Source organism: Polistes canadensis, unplaced genomic scaffold (assembly GCF_001313835.1).
Source record: "Polistes canadensis isolate GaletaPanama2010 unplaced genomic scaffold, ASM131383v1 scaffold_144, whole genome shotgun sequence".
NCBI lineage: Eukaryota > Metazoa > Arthropoda > Insecta > Hymenoptera > Vespidae > Polistes > Polistes canadensis.
In genome coordinates, this window is record NW_014569691.1 from 1 (window position 1) to 18,229 (window position 18,229).

The 18,229-nt window shown below is 37.8% G+C and overlaps 3 long non-coding RNA genes across 3 annotated transcripts; 1 reads left to right on the forward strand and 2 right to left on the reverse strand.

Moving 5' to 3' along the window:
• Positions 1-874: 874 nt before the first annotated feature.
• LOC106788566 lies at positions 875-2,117 on the reverse strand. The gene is made up of 3 exons (XR_001381907.1): positions 1,449-2,117; positions 1,221-1,367; positions 875-962 (listed from the first exon to the last, which is right to left on the reverse strand). It is a non-coding gene; the product is annotated as an uncharacterized LOC106788566 (long non-coding RNA).
• A 7,743-nt stretch (positions 2,118-9,860) lies between these two features.
• Positions 9,861-11,709, reverse strand: LOC106788592. Its single transcript, XR_001381911.1, has 2 exons — positions 11,640-11,709; positions 9,861-11,540 (listed from the first exon to the last, which is right to left on the reverse strand). It is a non-coding gene; the product is annotated as an uncharacterized LOC106788592 (long non-coding RNA).
• A 3,449-nt stretch (positions 11,710-15,158) lies between these two features.
• On the forward strand, positions 15,159-16,401 carry LOC106788591. The gene is made up of 3 exons (XR_001381910.1): positions 15,159-15,827; positions 15,909-16,055; positions 16,314-16,401. It is a non-coding gene; the product is annotated as an uncharacterized LOC106788591 (long non-coding RNA).
• Positions 16,402-18,229: the final 1,828 nt, after the last annotated feature.

Genomic DNA, 18,229 nt, shown 5'->3' on the forward strand with positions numbered 1-18,229 from the left:
AGAGAGAGAGAGAGAGAGAGAGAGAGAGAGAGAGGAGGGAAGGTTTGCGAGTATCTACAATTTACCCTTCCAATTAAATATGTCTCGCCATCGAGAAAATAGGAGCAGATGATTATGAAAATGATCTAAAGTTATTTGAGATATTAAAGGATAGATTTTTTTCACGTATTTAATATAATATAATTAAAATGAAAATAATATTTGTATATAGGGGTTGCTAATAACGAAAGGATTAATAATAAATATCATAATTTTGTATATATAAATCAATACACAAACATCCATTCGATCATATGTATAATATAATACTTATTAAACAAAAGAAAAATCTATTTCTTCAATTTTTCACAAATCAGAGAAAGTATTAGTTTGCTTAATCAAAAAAGAAGAAGAAAACAAAATGAAATAAAATAAAATAAAATAAAATAAAGATAAGTCATTGTGTGGTCCTATTAAATCGATGACGTATCTAACAACGGATGAGCGAAAAGTCTCGAATTTCTTGATTCTCCCCAGAAAGTTTTCTTCCTCCCGCTCTTGGTCTCCCTTTTGAAAGAAGGGATATTCGAAGAAGGGCTCGAAAGAAAGTAGGGATATTAGAGGTTGCTACCGCGTCTGTACACAGTAAACGTTAAGTGTGTATCGTTGCGCCTGGCGCCAGGCTTTACGACGCGTATCGTGTTCGTGTTTTAACCATCAGGTAGCTAAAGGATCCTTCTTCCTTTTACTTCCGGTTCTAAGGGCCTCGACCACATCCTTCGAGATTTCTCCTCCTCTGACCGTAAACAATATCTTCCCCAACTACGAGATTGTTCTATCTTCTTCTTCTTCTTCTTCTTCTTCTTCTTCTTCTTCTTCTTCTTCTTCTTCTTACTTTTCTGCTTATTTGTCTCTTATTGTTAGAAAAATGACTTTTCCGACTAACTCGTATATTTGATTTATGTGTCATTTGAAATACGATCCTAAATGGACGAACAAATCTCACAATATATACACAATATATATATATTTTTATATATATATATTTTTTTTTTCTTTATCTTTTTAATGTTATATCGAAAATACAATAAATCGAAAAATACATGATTAATTATTATTTAAGATTGGTCAATAGTTCTTAGTTATTGTAAAATTATAAACTTAAGTACTTTGAGATCCATCGTATGCACCAAAAAAATTTCATTGTATTTTACGATAGAAAATAAGCTTATCGATTTCACCTTTGCTTCGAGTTCAAATCACAAAAAAATCGAAAGTTTTCCGGTCGAACTTTGATATTAGTCTCTTTCGCATTTTAACTTTTTCAAATTCCTACAAGGCGCCAAGAAAATTTCATCCTCTTTTCTTCAGGATTTTCCATGATATGACTATTATATGGATTTAAAAAAGATCGTTCGAATCAAAACATTACATATTGTTGTAAGCTATCTAAGAATTTACGAGCTTACCTGAACAAACCTTAGGGCTTCGTATTTCTTTAGGGACAGACCTTATATCCTTATTAGCCGGACTTTAAAAATAAGAGTTTTCCGAGAGATTTTCTTTTCTTTTTTCTTTGTTTTTTTTGTTTTCAAAATTTTATTCAAAGATCAATATCAACCAAATAGTTTCCAATAATCATTTAGAAATTTTCCCGATAATCCGATAGGTATCTTTCATTCAATTTCTCTTCTATTGTTCAAAATAAACCCAACACTTTTGAAATTTTCTCACTGTTCAAATATTTGAAGGAATAAGTCAGAATTTTGTCCATGGGTGTCTTTTATTCTTGTTTTTCTTTCTGTCTAATTACTTATATATCATCGAATAAATTTGTATAAATTTTTGACTAAGGTCAGTATCATACTTAACGGCGGTTATGTTTTATTACGATCGAGAATAAGACGAGTGACAAGTTTCGGTTGAATGAAAGAGAGAGAGAGAGTGAGTTCATCCTTCTCCACCAATGGGTTCTCGGCGAAGGTGGCTGTAACTGTAACTGTAGCAGCAGCAGCAGTAGCAGCAGCAACAAGTTCGTACGACCTTCACTATAAATACCTAATTTCGCCTTCGAGCTATTTGCGACGGCTAATGCCGCGATATTTATACGATGGCTAAGTGTAGGTACCAGGGCGTAGATTTATGCGATGGCCAACGCGATGGCTGTATATTTTCATTGCATCGGTTCACTTTATTTAAAACGCATCTTCTCCCCGATGCCGTAACGCGTCTTATCAGATTGCATAAATCTTGTTTTTTTTTGGTTTCTTTTGGGGGGTTTTTTTCTTCTACTTCTAACTTTCCTTTTAACTCTTGCAAATAAACTTCGATCTGCGAGAAAAAATACTATTAGCAATCAAATATGAGTTTAGTAACGAGCACTCGTTACGAATGAATTAATCGTCATTCGAAATTCAATACAATGTATTTACATTTTTTGGATAAAATGTAATGGTAGAAAAATGTATCAGAAAATTAGTCAACTGAACAATCCGGTACGCGTACACATTTTTCATAGAGATTTTTTTTCTTTTTACCGACAGTTTAAAGCAAATACAAAAGAATAAAATAAATATAAAGCAAGAAAGAGAGAAAAGAAAAAAAGGGGGGAATATAAAAAGGCAAGAACCTAGGTCGGATTAAAGTTCTTTTCTTTCGTTTTAGAAGGCTTCGATTCGAAGGTACCGATTGACCTCCATATTCCCGACTAGCTAAACCAGGAGCCATCCTGAGCCGCTTAAGTAGCTATGGGATTTGCTTTCCTCCAGCTTCACAACGACGACGACGACAACGTTCCTCTCGAAGGTGCCATCCGCCCTATTTTTTTCCACGTCTCCTCGCACACCCTTCGAGAAAAACCGATTTTCCTTTTTTTCGAAACTTCCGGGAATTTAGCGTTAAATTATTTTTTATTTTGTTACTTTAAAATTAAACAAATGTTCTTCGTCGCGAATAAATGTTCTTTTTAATGTAACAGAAAAAATATGAAAAGTATCGAGATAATGCATACGTGTGTGCACGTAAATACCCGATAACCGTCGACTATTTACAAGCGAACCGTTCAAAGTTTTGTAAACTTCATATTTTTACACGGAAGTTTGGCGCGAGTGGGGTGGCGGGGTTGGGGGCGGGGGAGGGGCTGGCAGAAGACTGGCACAACGCGAGCATGTTTTATCGCCTAATATATTTTTCAACGCGATAAAGACTCTCGTTTGGCATACGTTTCGAATCACGAGGACTCGTAAAGCAAATACATACGCGATTCGACGAGAACTTATCTTCGTTTAAATCACTTCTCGTTGTCAGATTTGTTGGAATGTAAAATTCGCGCAATGTCAAGGAGAAATTTCCAAATTAAAAAAAGAAAATAGGGGAAGGAAGAGGAAATAATACGAAAGGGAAAATTAATATTAAATCAATTTTGTCGATTAAAAAGATAATTGAATCGATCGATTCCTCGGTACACGATGATCCGACAACGAAGTTAATTAACGTCAATGCAAAATAAAAACGTCGTCTGGCCGTGTACTCCAGCCTTTTCTCTTTTTCTCTTGAAACATTGAGGAAAACAGAGTAGGTCTGTCTTATGGCAGAGAGACTAGACGACTTAATAACGAGTAAATAAAAGGCGTCACTTTATGTCCGAATGAAAATTAAATGGCGCGGTGAGTCGCGAAAATGAATTATCGCCGTTGAACGTTTACTCCTTCCCCCCCCCCCGCTACCACCCGCTATGAAAATATTAACTCGTGTAAAGTGCCGCGTTAAGAAATTCATGACGAGTTCTCGACTAGTAGACGAAAAAATTATCCAAACGAAAATTCTCTTTTTCCCCTCTTCTTCTATTCCTGTTGTTGCTCTTGTTGTTGTTGTTGTTTCCTTAAGAACAATTTATCCAACTAATTGAGTCTATCGTTTTTATTCTATTTCTTTTATTTCTATTTTTATTCTTTATCAATATATATATATATATATATTCTCATATTCAGATAAATTTATCTAACATCTTTTTTCTTTTCACATTTTTCTATATAAGTAAATAATGAAGAATAATTTATATTGTCATTATTTTTTGATTAGATTTTAATTGAAAAATACAAATTATTTGTAATTCTCGAGTGTGTGTCGGGAGAGAAGTATTTAAAATTCAACATTTACAAATCCTTAAAATTCAGCATTCAACATGTTCGTTTAAAAATCTTAACTATTCAACACGCTCGACGTGTCAATTTACAAACATTACAAAATCAACATTTAAAGTATTCGTTTATTTAAACAAAAAACATTGCATAGAGAAAAGAATCGGATAACGTTGAGGAAATTCTGACGAAAGGTGTTCATAGATGAACGTTCGATTGAAACGCGAAGAACCGTGCAATAATCGAACGAAATGCAACAAGGATGCACGCGATTTGAAGCGTAAACTTGGTCGAAAACGTGCGGGTTCTTACGAGATCAAGAGGGAAAAGCACGAAAAAGAGCAACCACACGCTCGTAGGCGGCCTACCGCGACTTTTTAGCGAATAAGAAAAGCGAGGGGGGAAAAAAAGAGCAACGGAGGAAAAGAAAACCTTTGAGGTTCACCAATAGTGCGTTAACTAAGCCGCCTTACTCGATCGAATCGTTTGACATAAAGAGAGGAGAGCCGACGTTAGTTTAAAAAAAGAAAAAAAGGAAAAAAGAGAAAAAGAAAAAAAAAAGGAAAATGAAAAAAACTGCAAATACCGCGGTGCGAGTTTTAGGTGAAAATGAAATTTTTTTTCTCTACTCGATGAAAATTCACGAGCGCGCTTGTTTTTTTTCCCCTTTTTTTTAATCAAATTTTCCAAAAATATATTTTATTTATCTTTTAACCCTGTGCGTAACGAAATTTTGTCGTCACGATTTTGAAAAAGAAAACGTAGTGGAATAGATATTTTCCGTATAAAAAGAGGACAAAACTGAAATTGTATCTATAGCATTTTTGGTTGTTCACAATTGCGTTAATCTACTCTAAGTCTATATTTAATATTCAGGAGGATTCCGTTACTCTTTCATTTGCGAAGGAATGACGAATCGATCGGGAAAACGTTTTACGCCCTTCTTTTTCCGCGAAATCGACGTTAAAAAGGGTCCGTTCGTTTCTTTTCTCAACAGTGTCGACGAAAGAAGAGAAGAGGAGGACATATTGTATCGTATATTTATAAGCGTGCGCACGCAGCACCTACACACAATAAGGCTATGTAGGGTGTTGCTAGAGCAGCAAGTTGATGGAGTACGAGTTGGACGAGGATGAGAAGGTGGAGGAGGAAAAGATGGCGATGCGGCAACAAGAGAAGGAAAGGACGAAGGGAGGAGGAGAATGAGGAGGAGGAGGAGGAGGAGGAGGAGGAGGCCTCTTAAGCGGCTCAGCGCGTAGAAGCGTATACGAGCGGAAAGCCGACAAAGCTATCAGCGCCGAATGCATCCCGGGCAGATGCTGCTCTCTTTGGTGTAGAGCCTTCTCGCTCCCTCTCATCCACCCTCCTCGTCCCTCCTCGTCCCTCTTCCTCCCGATTCTCGAGTGTCGAAGCCATGTGAGGAGCCCTACTCGAGTTGCCGTAATAATTCATTGTGGCCCGGTGCGAAGAACATAACAGAGAGACTCCGAAAGCATTCCTCCAGTGAACCGTCATACTGTGAGACAAAATTACGCACTATTATTCCAAAATTCGTCGATATACTATTTGAAAATATTCGATCGATTAAATATTTAAGATATTTTGATGGATTTACAGACGATAATTATAATGCGACCATTTCATTCGGAGCGACTCGCGTGCTCGGTCACTCGGAAAGCGCGGGAATTGAAGAAAAAAAATATGCATCTGTGATAGGAGCATTGAAATTTAAGAACTGGAAATCGTAGGACTCGCGTCCTCGACATCGCGTTCTTCCAAAATCGATCGACGGCCGACGTCTACTTCGAGAGGGATGCACGGTAACCGCACTACCACCACTACCGGCGGCATCAACGTTGCCAGCGTACCAGACACACTACCACCACTAGTACCGCGAAATCTCCGCGAACAAATCAACGGAGTTTGGACCACCGCGCTCTCGAGACCAACGGAAGAAAGATAGAAAGAGAAAGGAGTTGCAACGCGAACGGGAAGGAGGGACGAAACAAGAGGAGGAGGAGGAGGAGGAGGAGGAAAGTAGGAGCGCGGTGACACGTTATATACCGACCGTTTGGTTACCGCTTTGGTCGACGACGCGAAAGAAGAGTAGCAGTAAAGGAAAGAGAAAGAGAAAAGAAGAAGAAGAAGAAGAAGAAAGTAAAGAAGAAGAAGAAGAAGAAGAAAAAGGACGATGAAAGTATCGAGAGTAGGTGGTTCCTATAGGAAGGTGCAACGACTGGTAGTAGTAGTAGTAGTAGTAGTAGTTAGGTAGTCAAAGAAAGAAAGAAAGAGAGAGTAAGAGGAAAGAAAGGAACGGTCGGAGGGAGAGAGAAAGCCGCGGAACGACGAATCGATTAGGTAGGTCGGCCATTTTGTATGCGGGAATCGGCATAGTCGGCGCTAGGAGGAGCACGGTAGGCGTGGCCGAGCATCGGCGTCGACTCCTTGCCGAGGACAAATCGGCCCTCGTGTAGAGTAGCGCGCGCACGCGCGCATACCGCCGTCTTTCTCGCGATAGGACGGGACCTCGTCGCAGCGTACCAGGGGGCGTTCCGAAGGGTCCCGACGGGCCTAGTGGCACCCTTGGTGGGGGAGGAGTCGGCTCCGAGTGGTGGGGATGGATGCTTAGAAGTGGAAGGGTGAGACTAGGTCTGCCGGCGGCGACTCGTTTCTACTATAGCGAGCGAGCCGAACAGCAGTCAGTGCCTCTCAGGGCCCCGCGTCGTCAGTCTCGTTGGGGTTGTATCGTGAGATCGCGTCTTTCTCTCTCTTTCTCTCTCTCTCTCTCTCTCTCTCTCTCTCTCTCTCTTGCGATTTATTATTCCATCGTTTAAATATTACACGACAACGAATTAAATTTTCACACTTTGAAATCGTTTGAAAACACGCATTAACGTGTTATCGAATGAAGGAAACGATAGTCGAGACTTTAACGAGGTACGTTATAACGATCTTTGCACGATCAACTCGCCATGATCTTATGGCGTTTATGAAACTTTATAAGCGTTACGCGAGACGCATTAGAGAAATTAATTATCTCGGAGATTTTAGAATCGTTTAGCAAGCTCGATTACGAATCGTCTTTACGATTATACTTTGATGGGGTGTAATAGAGAATCAGATCGAGTAAGTATTGGATTTTAATTACGCGGCCAAATTACACCAATTCCAAATATATTTCAACGTAATCGTTGATGTTTTAACGAAAATTTGGCATTGACTCTTTTGCCTGCTCACAGGAAAATTACGAATGACAAATTGTACTTGCTAGCGAGCTAAGAAAATCTACGTTAGGTCGGATATTTCCGTCTTATTTTAATTTGCATAAGTTATGACATTTTTCTACGAATATATTCATTCATTGGTTCGTTCGTTATTTCGTTTATTCATTCGTCGTGCTTTTCAAACTTGAATCTGATTTGAATCTGATTTGCTGTATTCTAAATTTAACAAAAACGAAGGAAAAAAGATGTATATAAATAGAAATACGGTAAACGTACGACGACATTAAGTAAAACGTAAGGACACTTATAATTATATTGATACGACCTCGTTTAAGTTACGCTCATTGCATTCTTGTAATTATCGTTGAAGTTTCATTGCTAAATAATAATTAACGGATAATTTTGTAGAAAGAGTGTAATATAGATCTCACGATGGGGGGTTTGTCTAGAAACGTTGACGTTAGATAAGACCTTATCGCAAAACTTACGAGTCCTAGACAAAGCGACGCGTCACGAACGACCAAACACTTGCTCTGCTATTTTCTTTCCTAATTTTTTTTTCTTTTTATTATTATCTCTTATTCTAATAATTGATAGAAAAAAATGACCAAATATAAGAAACTTGCTCTTTTTCGTTCGTATTTGTCCAACGACTTATTTTTATCTTTTCCGTTTGAATGCGAGTATCGAGTAACGAATATACTTTCCAAAAATAAGTAAATAGCTCATTTATAAGTTGAGAAACGATCGTAACTGGTCATAAAGATATACATCGGCTTCGAACACGTACTACAAAAATTGTCCGCTAAACTGTTATGAGATCTTCTATCACTCTTTCTTCATTTCTTTTAGGTATTTTGTTCAATTAACGAACCTTCAATCGCCTAATTAAAGCTCTATGAAAAACGATAATATTACAGATAGTTCGTTAACTCTCATCAAAGTGCGTCTTTAAATACTCAATGAAGTTTTCCCATTCGTAAACCGATTTTTGTTACCTTTTAAAAGAGATCTCGATTTAATAGTCTGAAATGACGTCTTAATGGCTCGAAGGATCGATCATAAATGAATAATTATTATCACATTGGTAGGAATAGAGCACGTGTTCGTATTTTATTCGTCGAATGAAAATCTTCATTCATATTTACGATTTTTCTATGTATTATCAAATTGATTACTATAGAGTACGGTTATTAACAGTTTCTCTATTCGATTAAGATAAATGTTATTCAATAGGCTAATTCGAACGATTCCGTGTACGAAAATGGAAACTGAGAGATATTACGGACCGTGTTATCTTATTCTAAATGGGAGATATTCTTTATTTGAAATGTGAAAACGACGTTATTGACAAAACTGTCAGGGATTAATGTCACAAAATGTGGGAGATTCGAATGAGATCCGAACGAGTTACGAATATTTTTGGAATCCTATACTCGAGCTACGATTGTAACAACGTTATTTCTATAAGTATCCAACGAATGAAAGATCCATCAAAGGATCAAAAATAAATCAACCTTGTTCGATGCATCTTTTATCAGACACATTTCTTCTTAATAATGTTTTCCTTGATCAATTGAAATTTCATTAACGTCCGTCATCGAAACTAAATATTTATTCCTTGAAAAAATAATGTAATCCTTATAATTTCTCTAATTTTCAACGATATATTGAAAATTTAATATTATCGAAAGAAAACTTATTACGTTATAATTTATATAAATGGATATATATTCCTATGAATTGTTTGCAAATATAAAGATGAAATAAAAATGAATTTAGTATGATATATTAAGATATTTTATTACGTACTTTGCGAGGTCGGGTCACCTGGTTCGTCCTGAATGTTGACTGGGGATATTTTGACTGACCTTGGAGGGCCCTGAAGACCCAAGGGCCCGGGCCCTCCGCCAGCAACCGCCCTTTGCATAGCTGCCCACGCACCCCGTATTTCCGCTGTTCGTCCAACCCTGCGCGACTCGCGCGACGGTTTTCGAGCAATCTTGAAGGCTTTTTAAACCACCGGCCGAAGCGGTGTACCTTTTCTTCTTTTTCTTTTTCCTCTTCGTCGTCTTTTTATTCTTATTTACTTGCCTCCTTTTCCCTCCTAGACTTCTCGCCAAACTTATTTCCAATAGTTTTCTCGTATTTATTTTTATTCCAAATTGATCTCAAAAAATGTCAATTATGGGGCTTGCAATTCAACGTTGTTCCTTCTTTATTCTACCGGACACTCTGTTTGATCGATCGTTTAGTCGACTCTCCTGACTAATTGTTAGAATTTAATTTTGAAGGATCTCGATGTTATCGCGTGAGATCGTTAACGAACAATTCGAGGGAAAATATTCGCGACGACCATCGCCATTTTGCGATTGAACGATGCTGACAAGTAAACCCTTAGCGTGTACCCTCTTTCCTTTATCGCGAATGATCCTGACACAAGAATAACAAAAAATATTGTTTAACGTTCCTTCGTCACGAGTTGTCACTTATGTTAGTCCCTTGGAATTATTTCCAATTTTTACGCACAGTTATCCTTTCCTTTCTCCGATGCTATCACAAGTATTAAATATGTATTTTAATTGCGAGCACATCTACTGTGTCGAGGAAAAAAAGAAAACTGTCACGACACATCAACAACTATTCGATTCGTCTTTCGCTCACGCTTTATTTCCTTCTTATCGTCTTATCACTCGCGTTTCGTACGAATCATAACGAGGAAGGAATTCTCTCTCTCTTTCGCATAGAGAACACCGCCGACGGAGGAGGAATCTTCTTCTCTCTCGTATACACAATGATGGTGATCGATGCGTGGAGTCGCACCAGTCAAAAAAGAGACAAATAAAATACGTGGGAAAAAGAGAAAAAAGAGATGCGAGCCAAGAGGACGAGGAGGAAGGTTAGGGGGGGGGAGAGGAAGACAGAAGTGAAGGAGAAGGAGAAGAAGAAGACGAAGAAGGAGAATGGGATTGACAGACGGGTGAAAAGAGGAAGAGAGGGAAGAGAGGGAAGAGAAAGAGAGAAGGAGAGAGAGAGAGAGAGAAAGAGAGAGAAAGACGCGATCTCACGATACAACCCCAACGAGACTGACGACGCGGGGCCCTGAGAGGCACTGACTGCTGTTCGGCTCGCTCGCTATAGTAGAAACGAGTCGCCGCCGGCAGACCTAGTCTCACCCTTCCACTTCTAAGCATCCATCCCCACCACTCGGAGCCGACTCCTCCCCCACCAAGGGTGCCACTAGGCCCGTCGGGACCCTTCGGAACGCCCCCTGGTACGCTGCGACGAGGTCCCGTCCTATCGCGAGAAAGACGGCGGTATGCGCGCGTGCGCGCGCTACTCTACACGAGGGCCGATTTGTCCTCGGCAAGGAGTCGACGCCGATGCTCGGCCACGCCTACCGTGCTCCTCCTAGCGCCGACTATGCCGATTCCCGCATACAAAATGGCCGACCTACCTAATCGATTCGTCGTTCCGCGGCTTTCTCTCTCCCTCCGACCGTTCCTTTCTTTCCTCTTACTCTCTCTTTCTTTCTTTCTTTGACTACCTAACTACTACTACTACTACTACTACTACCAGTCGTTGCACCTTCCTATAGGAACCACCTACTCTCGATACTTTCATCGTCCTTTTTCTTCTTCTTCTTCTTCTTCTTTACTTTCTTCTTCTTCTTCTTCTTCTTTTCTCTTTCTCTTTCCTTTACTGCTACTCTTCTTTCGCGTCGTCGACCAAAGCGGTAACCAAACGGTCGGTATATAACGTGTCACCGCGCTCCTACTTTCCTCCTCCTCCTCCTCCTCCTCCTCTTGTTTCGTCCCTCCTTCCCGTTCGCGTTGCAACTCCTTTCTCTTTCTATCTTTCTTCCGTTGGTCTCGAGAGCGCGGTGGTCCAAACTCCGTTGATTTGTTCGCGGAGATTTCGCGGTACTAGTGGTGGTAGTGTGTCTGGTACGCTGGCAACGTTGATGCCGCCGGTAGTGGTGGTAGTGCGGTTACCGTGCATCCCTCTCGAAGTAGACGTCGGCCGTCGATCGATTTTGGAAGAACGCGATGTCGAGGACGCGAGTCCTACGATTTCCAGTTCTTAAATTTCAATGCTCCTATCACAGATGCATATTTTTTTTCTTCAATTCCCGCGCTTTCCGAGTGACCGAGCACGCGAGTCGCTCCGAATGAAATGGTCGCATTATAATTATCGTCTGTAAATCCATCAAAATATCTTAAATATTTAATCGATCGAATATTTTCAAATAGTATATCGACGAATTTTGGAATAATAGTGCGTAATTTTGTCTCACAGTATGACGGTTCACTGGAGGAATGCTTTCGGAGTCTCTCTGTTATGTTCTTCGCACCGGGCCACAATGAATTATTACGGCAACTCGAGTAGGGCTCCTCACATGGCTTCGACACTCGAGAATCGGGAGGAAGAGGGACGAGGAGGGACGAGGAGGGTGGATGAGAGGGAGCGAGAAGGCTCTACACCAAAGAGAGCAGCATCTGCCCGGGATGCATTCGGCGCTGATAGCTTTGTCGGCTTTCCGCTCGTATACGCTTCTACGCGCTGAGCCGCTTAAGAGGCCTCCTCCTCCTCCTCCTCCTCCTCCTCCTCATTCTCCTCCTCCCTTCGTCCTTTCCTTCTCTTGTTGCCGCATCGCCATCTTTTCCTCCTCCACCTTCTCATCCTCGTCCAACTCGTACTCCATCAACTTGCTGCTCTAGCAACACCCTACATAGCCTTATTGTGTGTAGGTGCTGCGTGCGCACGCTTATAAATATACGATACAATATGTCCTCCTCTTCTCTTCTTTCGTCGACACTGTTGAGAAAAGAAACGAACGGACCCTTTTTAACGTCGATTTCGCGGAAAAAGAAGGGCGTAAAACGTTTTCCCGATCGATTCGTCATTCCTTCGCAAATGAAAGAGTAACGGAATCCTCCTGAATATTAAATATAGACTTAGAGTAGATTAACGCAATTGTGAACAACCAAAAATGCTATAGATACAATTTCAGTTTTGTCCTCTTTTTATACGGAAAATATCTATTCCACTACGTTTTCTTTTTCAAAATCGTGACGACAAAATTTCGTTACGCACAGGGTTAAAAGATAAATAAAATATATTTTTGGAAAATTTGATTAAAAAAAAGGGGAAAAAAAACAAGCGCGCTCGTGAATTTTCATCGAGTAGAGAAAAAAAATTTCATTTTCACCTAAAACTCGCACCGCGGTATTTGCAGTTTTTTTCATTTTCCTTTTTTTTTTCTTTTTCTCTTTTTTCCTTTTTTTCTTTTTTTAAACTAACGTCGGCTCTCCTCTCTTTATGTCAAACGATTCGATCGAGTAAGGCGGCTTAGTTAACGCACTATTGGTGAACCTCAAAGGTTTTCTTTTCCTCCGTTGCTCTTTTTTTCCCCCCTCGCTTTTCTTATTCGCTAAAAAGTCGCGGTAGGCCGCCTACGAGCGTGTGGTTGCTCTTTTTCGTGCTTTTCCCTCTTGATCTCGTAAGAACCCGCACGTTTTCGACCAAGTTTACGCTTCAAATCGCGTGCATCCTTGTTGCATTTCGTTCGATTATTGCACGGTTCTTCGCGTTTCAATCGAACGTTCATCTATGAACACCTTTCGTCAGAATTTCCTCAACGTTATCCGATTCTTTTCTCTATGCAATGTTTTTTGTTTAAATAAACGAATACTTTAAATGTTGATTTTGTAATGTTTGTAAATTGACACGTCGAGCGTGTTGAATAGTTAAGATTTTTAAACGAACATGTTGAATGCTGAATTTTAAGGATTTGTAAATGTTGAATTTTAAATACTTCTCTCCCGACACACACTCGAGAATTACAAATAATTTGTATTTTTCAATTAAAATCTAATCAAAAAATAATGACAATATAAATTATTCTTCATTATTTACTTATATAGAAAAATGTGAAAAGAAAAAAGATGTTAGATAAATTTATCTGAATATGAGAATATATATATATATATATATTGATAAAGAATAAAAATAGAAATAAAAGAAATAGAATAAAAACGATAGACTCAATTAGTTGGATAAATTGTTCTTAAGGAAACAACAACAACAACAAGAGCAACAACAGGAATAGAAGAAGAGGGGAAAAAGAGAATTTTCGTTTGGATAATTTTTTCGTCTACTAGTCGAGAACTCGTCATGAATTTCTTAACGCGGCACTTTACACGAGTTAATATTTTCATAGCGGGTGGTAGCGGGGGGGGGGGAAGGAGTAAACGTTCAACGGCGATAATTCATTTTCGCGACTCACCGCGCCATTTAATTTTCATTCGGACATAAAGTGACGCCTTTTATTTACTCGTTATTAAGTCGTCTAGTCTCTCTGCCATAAGACAGACCTACTCTGTTTTCCTCAATGTTTCAAGAGAAAAAGAGAAAAGGCTGGAGTACACGGCCAGACGACGTTTTTATTTTGCATTGACGTTAATTAACTTCGTTGTCGGATCATCGTGTACCGAGGAATCGATCGATTCAATTATCTTTTTAATCGACAAAATTGATTTAATATTAATTTTCCCTTTCGTATTATTTCCTCTTCCTTCCCCTATTTTCTTTTTTTAATTTGGAAATTTCTCCTTGACATTGCGCGAATTTTACATTCCAACAAATCTGACAACGAGAAGTGATTTAAACGAAGATAAGTTCTCGTCGAATCGCGTATGTATTTGCTTTACGAGTCCTCGTGATTCGAAACGTATGCCAAACGAGAGTCTTTATCGCGTTGAAAAATATATTAGGCGATAAAACATGCTCGCGTTGTGCCAGTCTTCTGCCAGCCCCTCCCCCGCCCCCAACCCCGCCACCCCACTCGCGCCAAACTTCCGTGTAAAAATATGAAGTTTACAAAACTTTGAACGGTTCGCTTGTAAATAGTCGACGGTTATCGGGTATTTACGTGCACACACGTATGCATTATCTCGATACTTTTCATATTTTTTCTGTTACATTAAAAAGAACATTTATTCGCGACGAAGAACATTTGTTTAATTTTAAAGTAACAAAATAAAAAATAATTTAACGCTAAATTCCCGGAAGTTTCGAAAAAAAGGAAAATCGGTTTTTCTCGAAGGGTGTGCGAGGAGACGTGGAAAAAAATAGGGCGGATGGCACCTTCGAGAGGAACGTTGTCGTCGTCGTCGTTGTGAAGCTGGAGGAAAGCAAATCCCATAGCTACTTAAGCGGCTCAGGATGGCTCCTGGTTTAGCTAGTCGGGAATATGGAGGTCAATCGGTACCTTCGAATCGAAGCCTTCTAAAACGAAAGAAAAGAACTTTAATCCGACCTAGGTTCTTGCCTTTTTATATTCCCCCCTTTTTTTCTTTTCTCTCTTTCTTGCTTTATATTTATTTTATTCTTTTGTATTTGCTTTAAACTGTCGGTAAAAAGAAAAAAAATCTCTATGAAAAATGTGTACGCGTACCGGATTGTTCAGTTGACTAATTTTCTGATACATTTTTCTACCATTACATTTTATCCAAAAAATGTAAATACATTGTATTGAATTTCGAATGACGATTAATTCATTCGTAACGAGTGCTCGTTACTAAACTCATATTTGATTGCTAATAGTATTTTTTCTCGCAGATCGAAGTTTATTTGCAAGAGTTAAAAGGAAAGTTAGAAGTAGAAGAAAAAAACCCCCCAAAAGAAACCAAAAAAAAACAAGATTTATGCAATCTGATAAGACGCGTTACGGCATCGGGGAGAAGATGCGTTTTAAATAAAGTGAACCGATGCAATGAAAATATACAGCCATCGCGTTGGCCATCGCATAAATCTACGCCCTGGTACCTACACTTAGCCATCGTATAAATATCGCGGCATTAGCCGTCGCAAATAGCTCGAAGGCGAAATTAGGTATTTATAGTGAAGGTCGTACGAACTTGTTGCTGCTGCTACTGCTGCTGCTGCTACAGTTACAGTTACAGCCACCTTCGCCGAGAACCCATTGGTGGAGAAGGATGAACTCACTCTCTCTCTCTCTTTCATTCAACCGAAACTTGTCACTCGTCTTATTCTCGATCGTAATAAAACATAACCGCCGTTAAGTATGATACTGACCTTAGTCAAAAATTTATACAAATTTATTCGATGATATATAAGTAATTAGACAGAAAGAAAAACAAGAATAAAAGACACCCATGGACAAAATTCTGACTTATTCCTTCAAATATTTGAACAGTGAGAAAATTTCAAAAGTGTTGGGTTTATTTTGAACAATAGAAGAGAAATTGAATGAAAGATACCTATCGGATTATCGGGAAAATTTCTAAATGATTATTGGAAACTATTTGGTTGATATTGATCTTTGAATAAAATTTTGAAAACAAAAAAAACAAAGAAAAAAGAAAAGAAAATCTCTCGGAAAACTCTTATTTTTAAAGTCCGGCTAATAAGGATATAAGGTCTGTCCCTAAAGAAATACGAAGCCCTAAGGTTTGTTCAGGTAAGCTCGTAAATTCTTAGATAGCTTACAACAATATGTAATGTTTTGATTCGAACGATCTTTTTTAAATCCATATAATAGTCATATCATGGAAAATCCTGAAGAAAAGAGGATGAAATTTTCTTGGCGCCTTGTAGGAATTTGAAAAAGTTAAAATGCGAAAGAGACTAATATCAAAGTTCGACCGGAAAACTTTCGATTTTTTTGTGATTTGAACTCGAAGCAAAGGTGAAATCGATAAGCTTATTTTCTATCGTAAAATACAATGAAATTTTTTTGGTGCATACGATGGATCTCAAAGTACTTAAGTTTATAATTTTACAATAACTAAGAACTATTGACCAATCTTAAATAATAATTAATCATGTATTTTTCGATTTATTGTATTTTCGATATAACATTAAAAAGATAAAGAAAAAAAAAATATATATATATAAAAATATATATATATTGTGTATATATTGTGAGATTTGTTCGTCCATTTAGGATCGTATTTCAAATGACACATAAATCAAATATACGAGTTAGTCGGAAAAGTCATTTTTCTAACAATAAGAGACAAATAAGCAGAAAAGTAAGAAGAAGAAGAAGAAGAAGAAGAAGAAGAAGAAGAAGAAGAAGAAGAAGAAGATAGAACAATCTCGTAGTTGGGGAAGATATTGTTTACGGTCAGAGGAGGAGAAATCTCGAAGGATGTGGTCGAGGCCCTTAGAACCGGAAGTAAAAGGAAGAAGGATCCTTTAGCTACCTGATGGTTAAAACACGAACACGATACGCGTCGTAAAGCCTGGCGCCAGGCGCAACGATACACACTTAACGTTTACTGTGTACAGACGCGGTAGCAACCTCTAATATCCCTACTTTCTTTCGAGCCCTTCTTCGAATATCCCTTCTTTCAAAAGGGAGACCAAGAGCGGGAGGAAGAAAACTTTCTGGGGAGAATCAAGAAATTCGAGACTTTTCGCTCATCCGTTGTTAGATACGTCATCGATTTAATAGGACCACACAATGACTTATCTTTATTTTATTTTATTTTATTTTATTTCATTTTGTTTTCTTCTTCTTTTTTGATTAAGCAAACTAATACTTTCTCTGATTTGTGAAAAATTGAAGAAATAGATTTTTCTTTTGTTTAATAAGTATTATATTATACATATGATCGAATGGATGTTTGTGTATTGATTTATATATACAAAATTATGATATTTATTATTAATCCTTTCGTTATTAGCAACCCCTATATACAAATATTATTTTCATTTTAATTATATTATATTAAATACGTGAAAAAAATCTATCCTTTAATATCTCAAATAACTTTAGATCATTTTCATAATCATCTGCTCCTATTTTCTCGATGGCGAGACATATTTAATTGGAAGGGTAAATTGTAGATACTCGCAAACCTTCCCTCCTCTCTCTCTCTCTCTCTCTCTCTCTCTCTCTCTCTTTCTCTTTGTCGTAAGCAAATTTACCGAGTATATTGGCTCCAAAATTGTTCAATAGAAAATTTCCTTTCTATTTCGGTAAGTTCTATCTTTATCGTTCGACACACCAGTGGCTGTTTAAAACGCGAATCTATTCGATATTTTTTTCCGTATATAACGTGTAACGATTTTTTTTCCATTTTCTCTCTACATCCTTCCTTCCTTCCTTCTTTCCGCGTTTAAAAATATTCTTCGATTATTATGTGTACTCGAATAAAAAAAAAACAAAAAAAAATAAAAAATGCACTTATCGATGAATTATCGAAGGTGAAAATAGACGAGATTTTTTTCTTGAACAATAATCGTTAATTGAATTAAGAATAAAGTTACGATTAGGAAACCAACAATCTTCGATTAACAAAATTTGTTGTAAATACGAAATAAATAAAAAAAAAGTCCAAGCATTCGCCTGTTTGTTTCATATAAAACTGCAAAAAATGTACAATTAAGAGTAAAATTTATCGATAGATAATATAAAAATGATTTCTCTTGTTCACATCTTCCGATTATGGCGATCATATATCCACGATCCGTCGGCGTACTTTTCACGAAAATACTAAATTTCCCGTAAACGTAATAGTAGTAGTATTCTTCTAGCAAACAGTTCTATAGTAGCAGTATACATATACCAATACTATATAATAATAATAATAATAATAATAATAATAATAATAATAATAATAATAATAATAATAATAATAATAATAATAATAATAATAATAATATAGTAATAGTAGTAGTGGTAGTAGGACCAGGTACCAAAGTATATGGACTAATATTCGTCTCCCTGACAGCATACACGTAAACGTGTGTGTGCGTATGTGAGAATGAAAATGAGAGGGAAAAAGAAAGATAGAACATACGTATTACGTATATGTATGTATACGTGTCTCTGTATATATATATATATATATA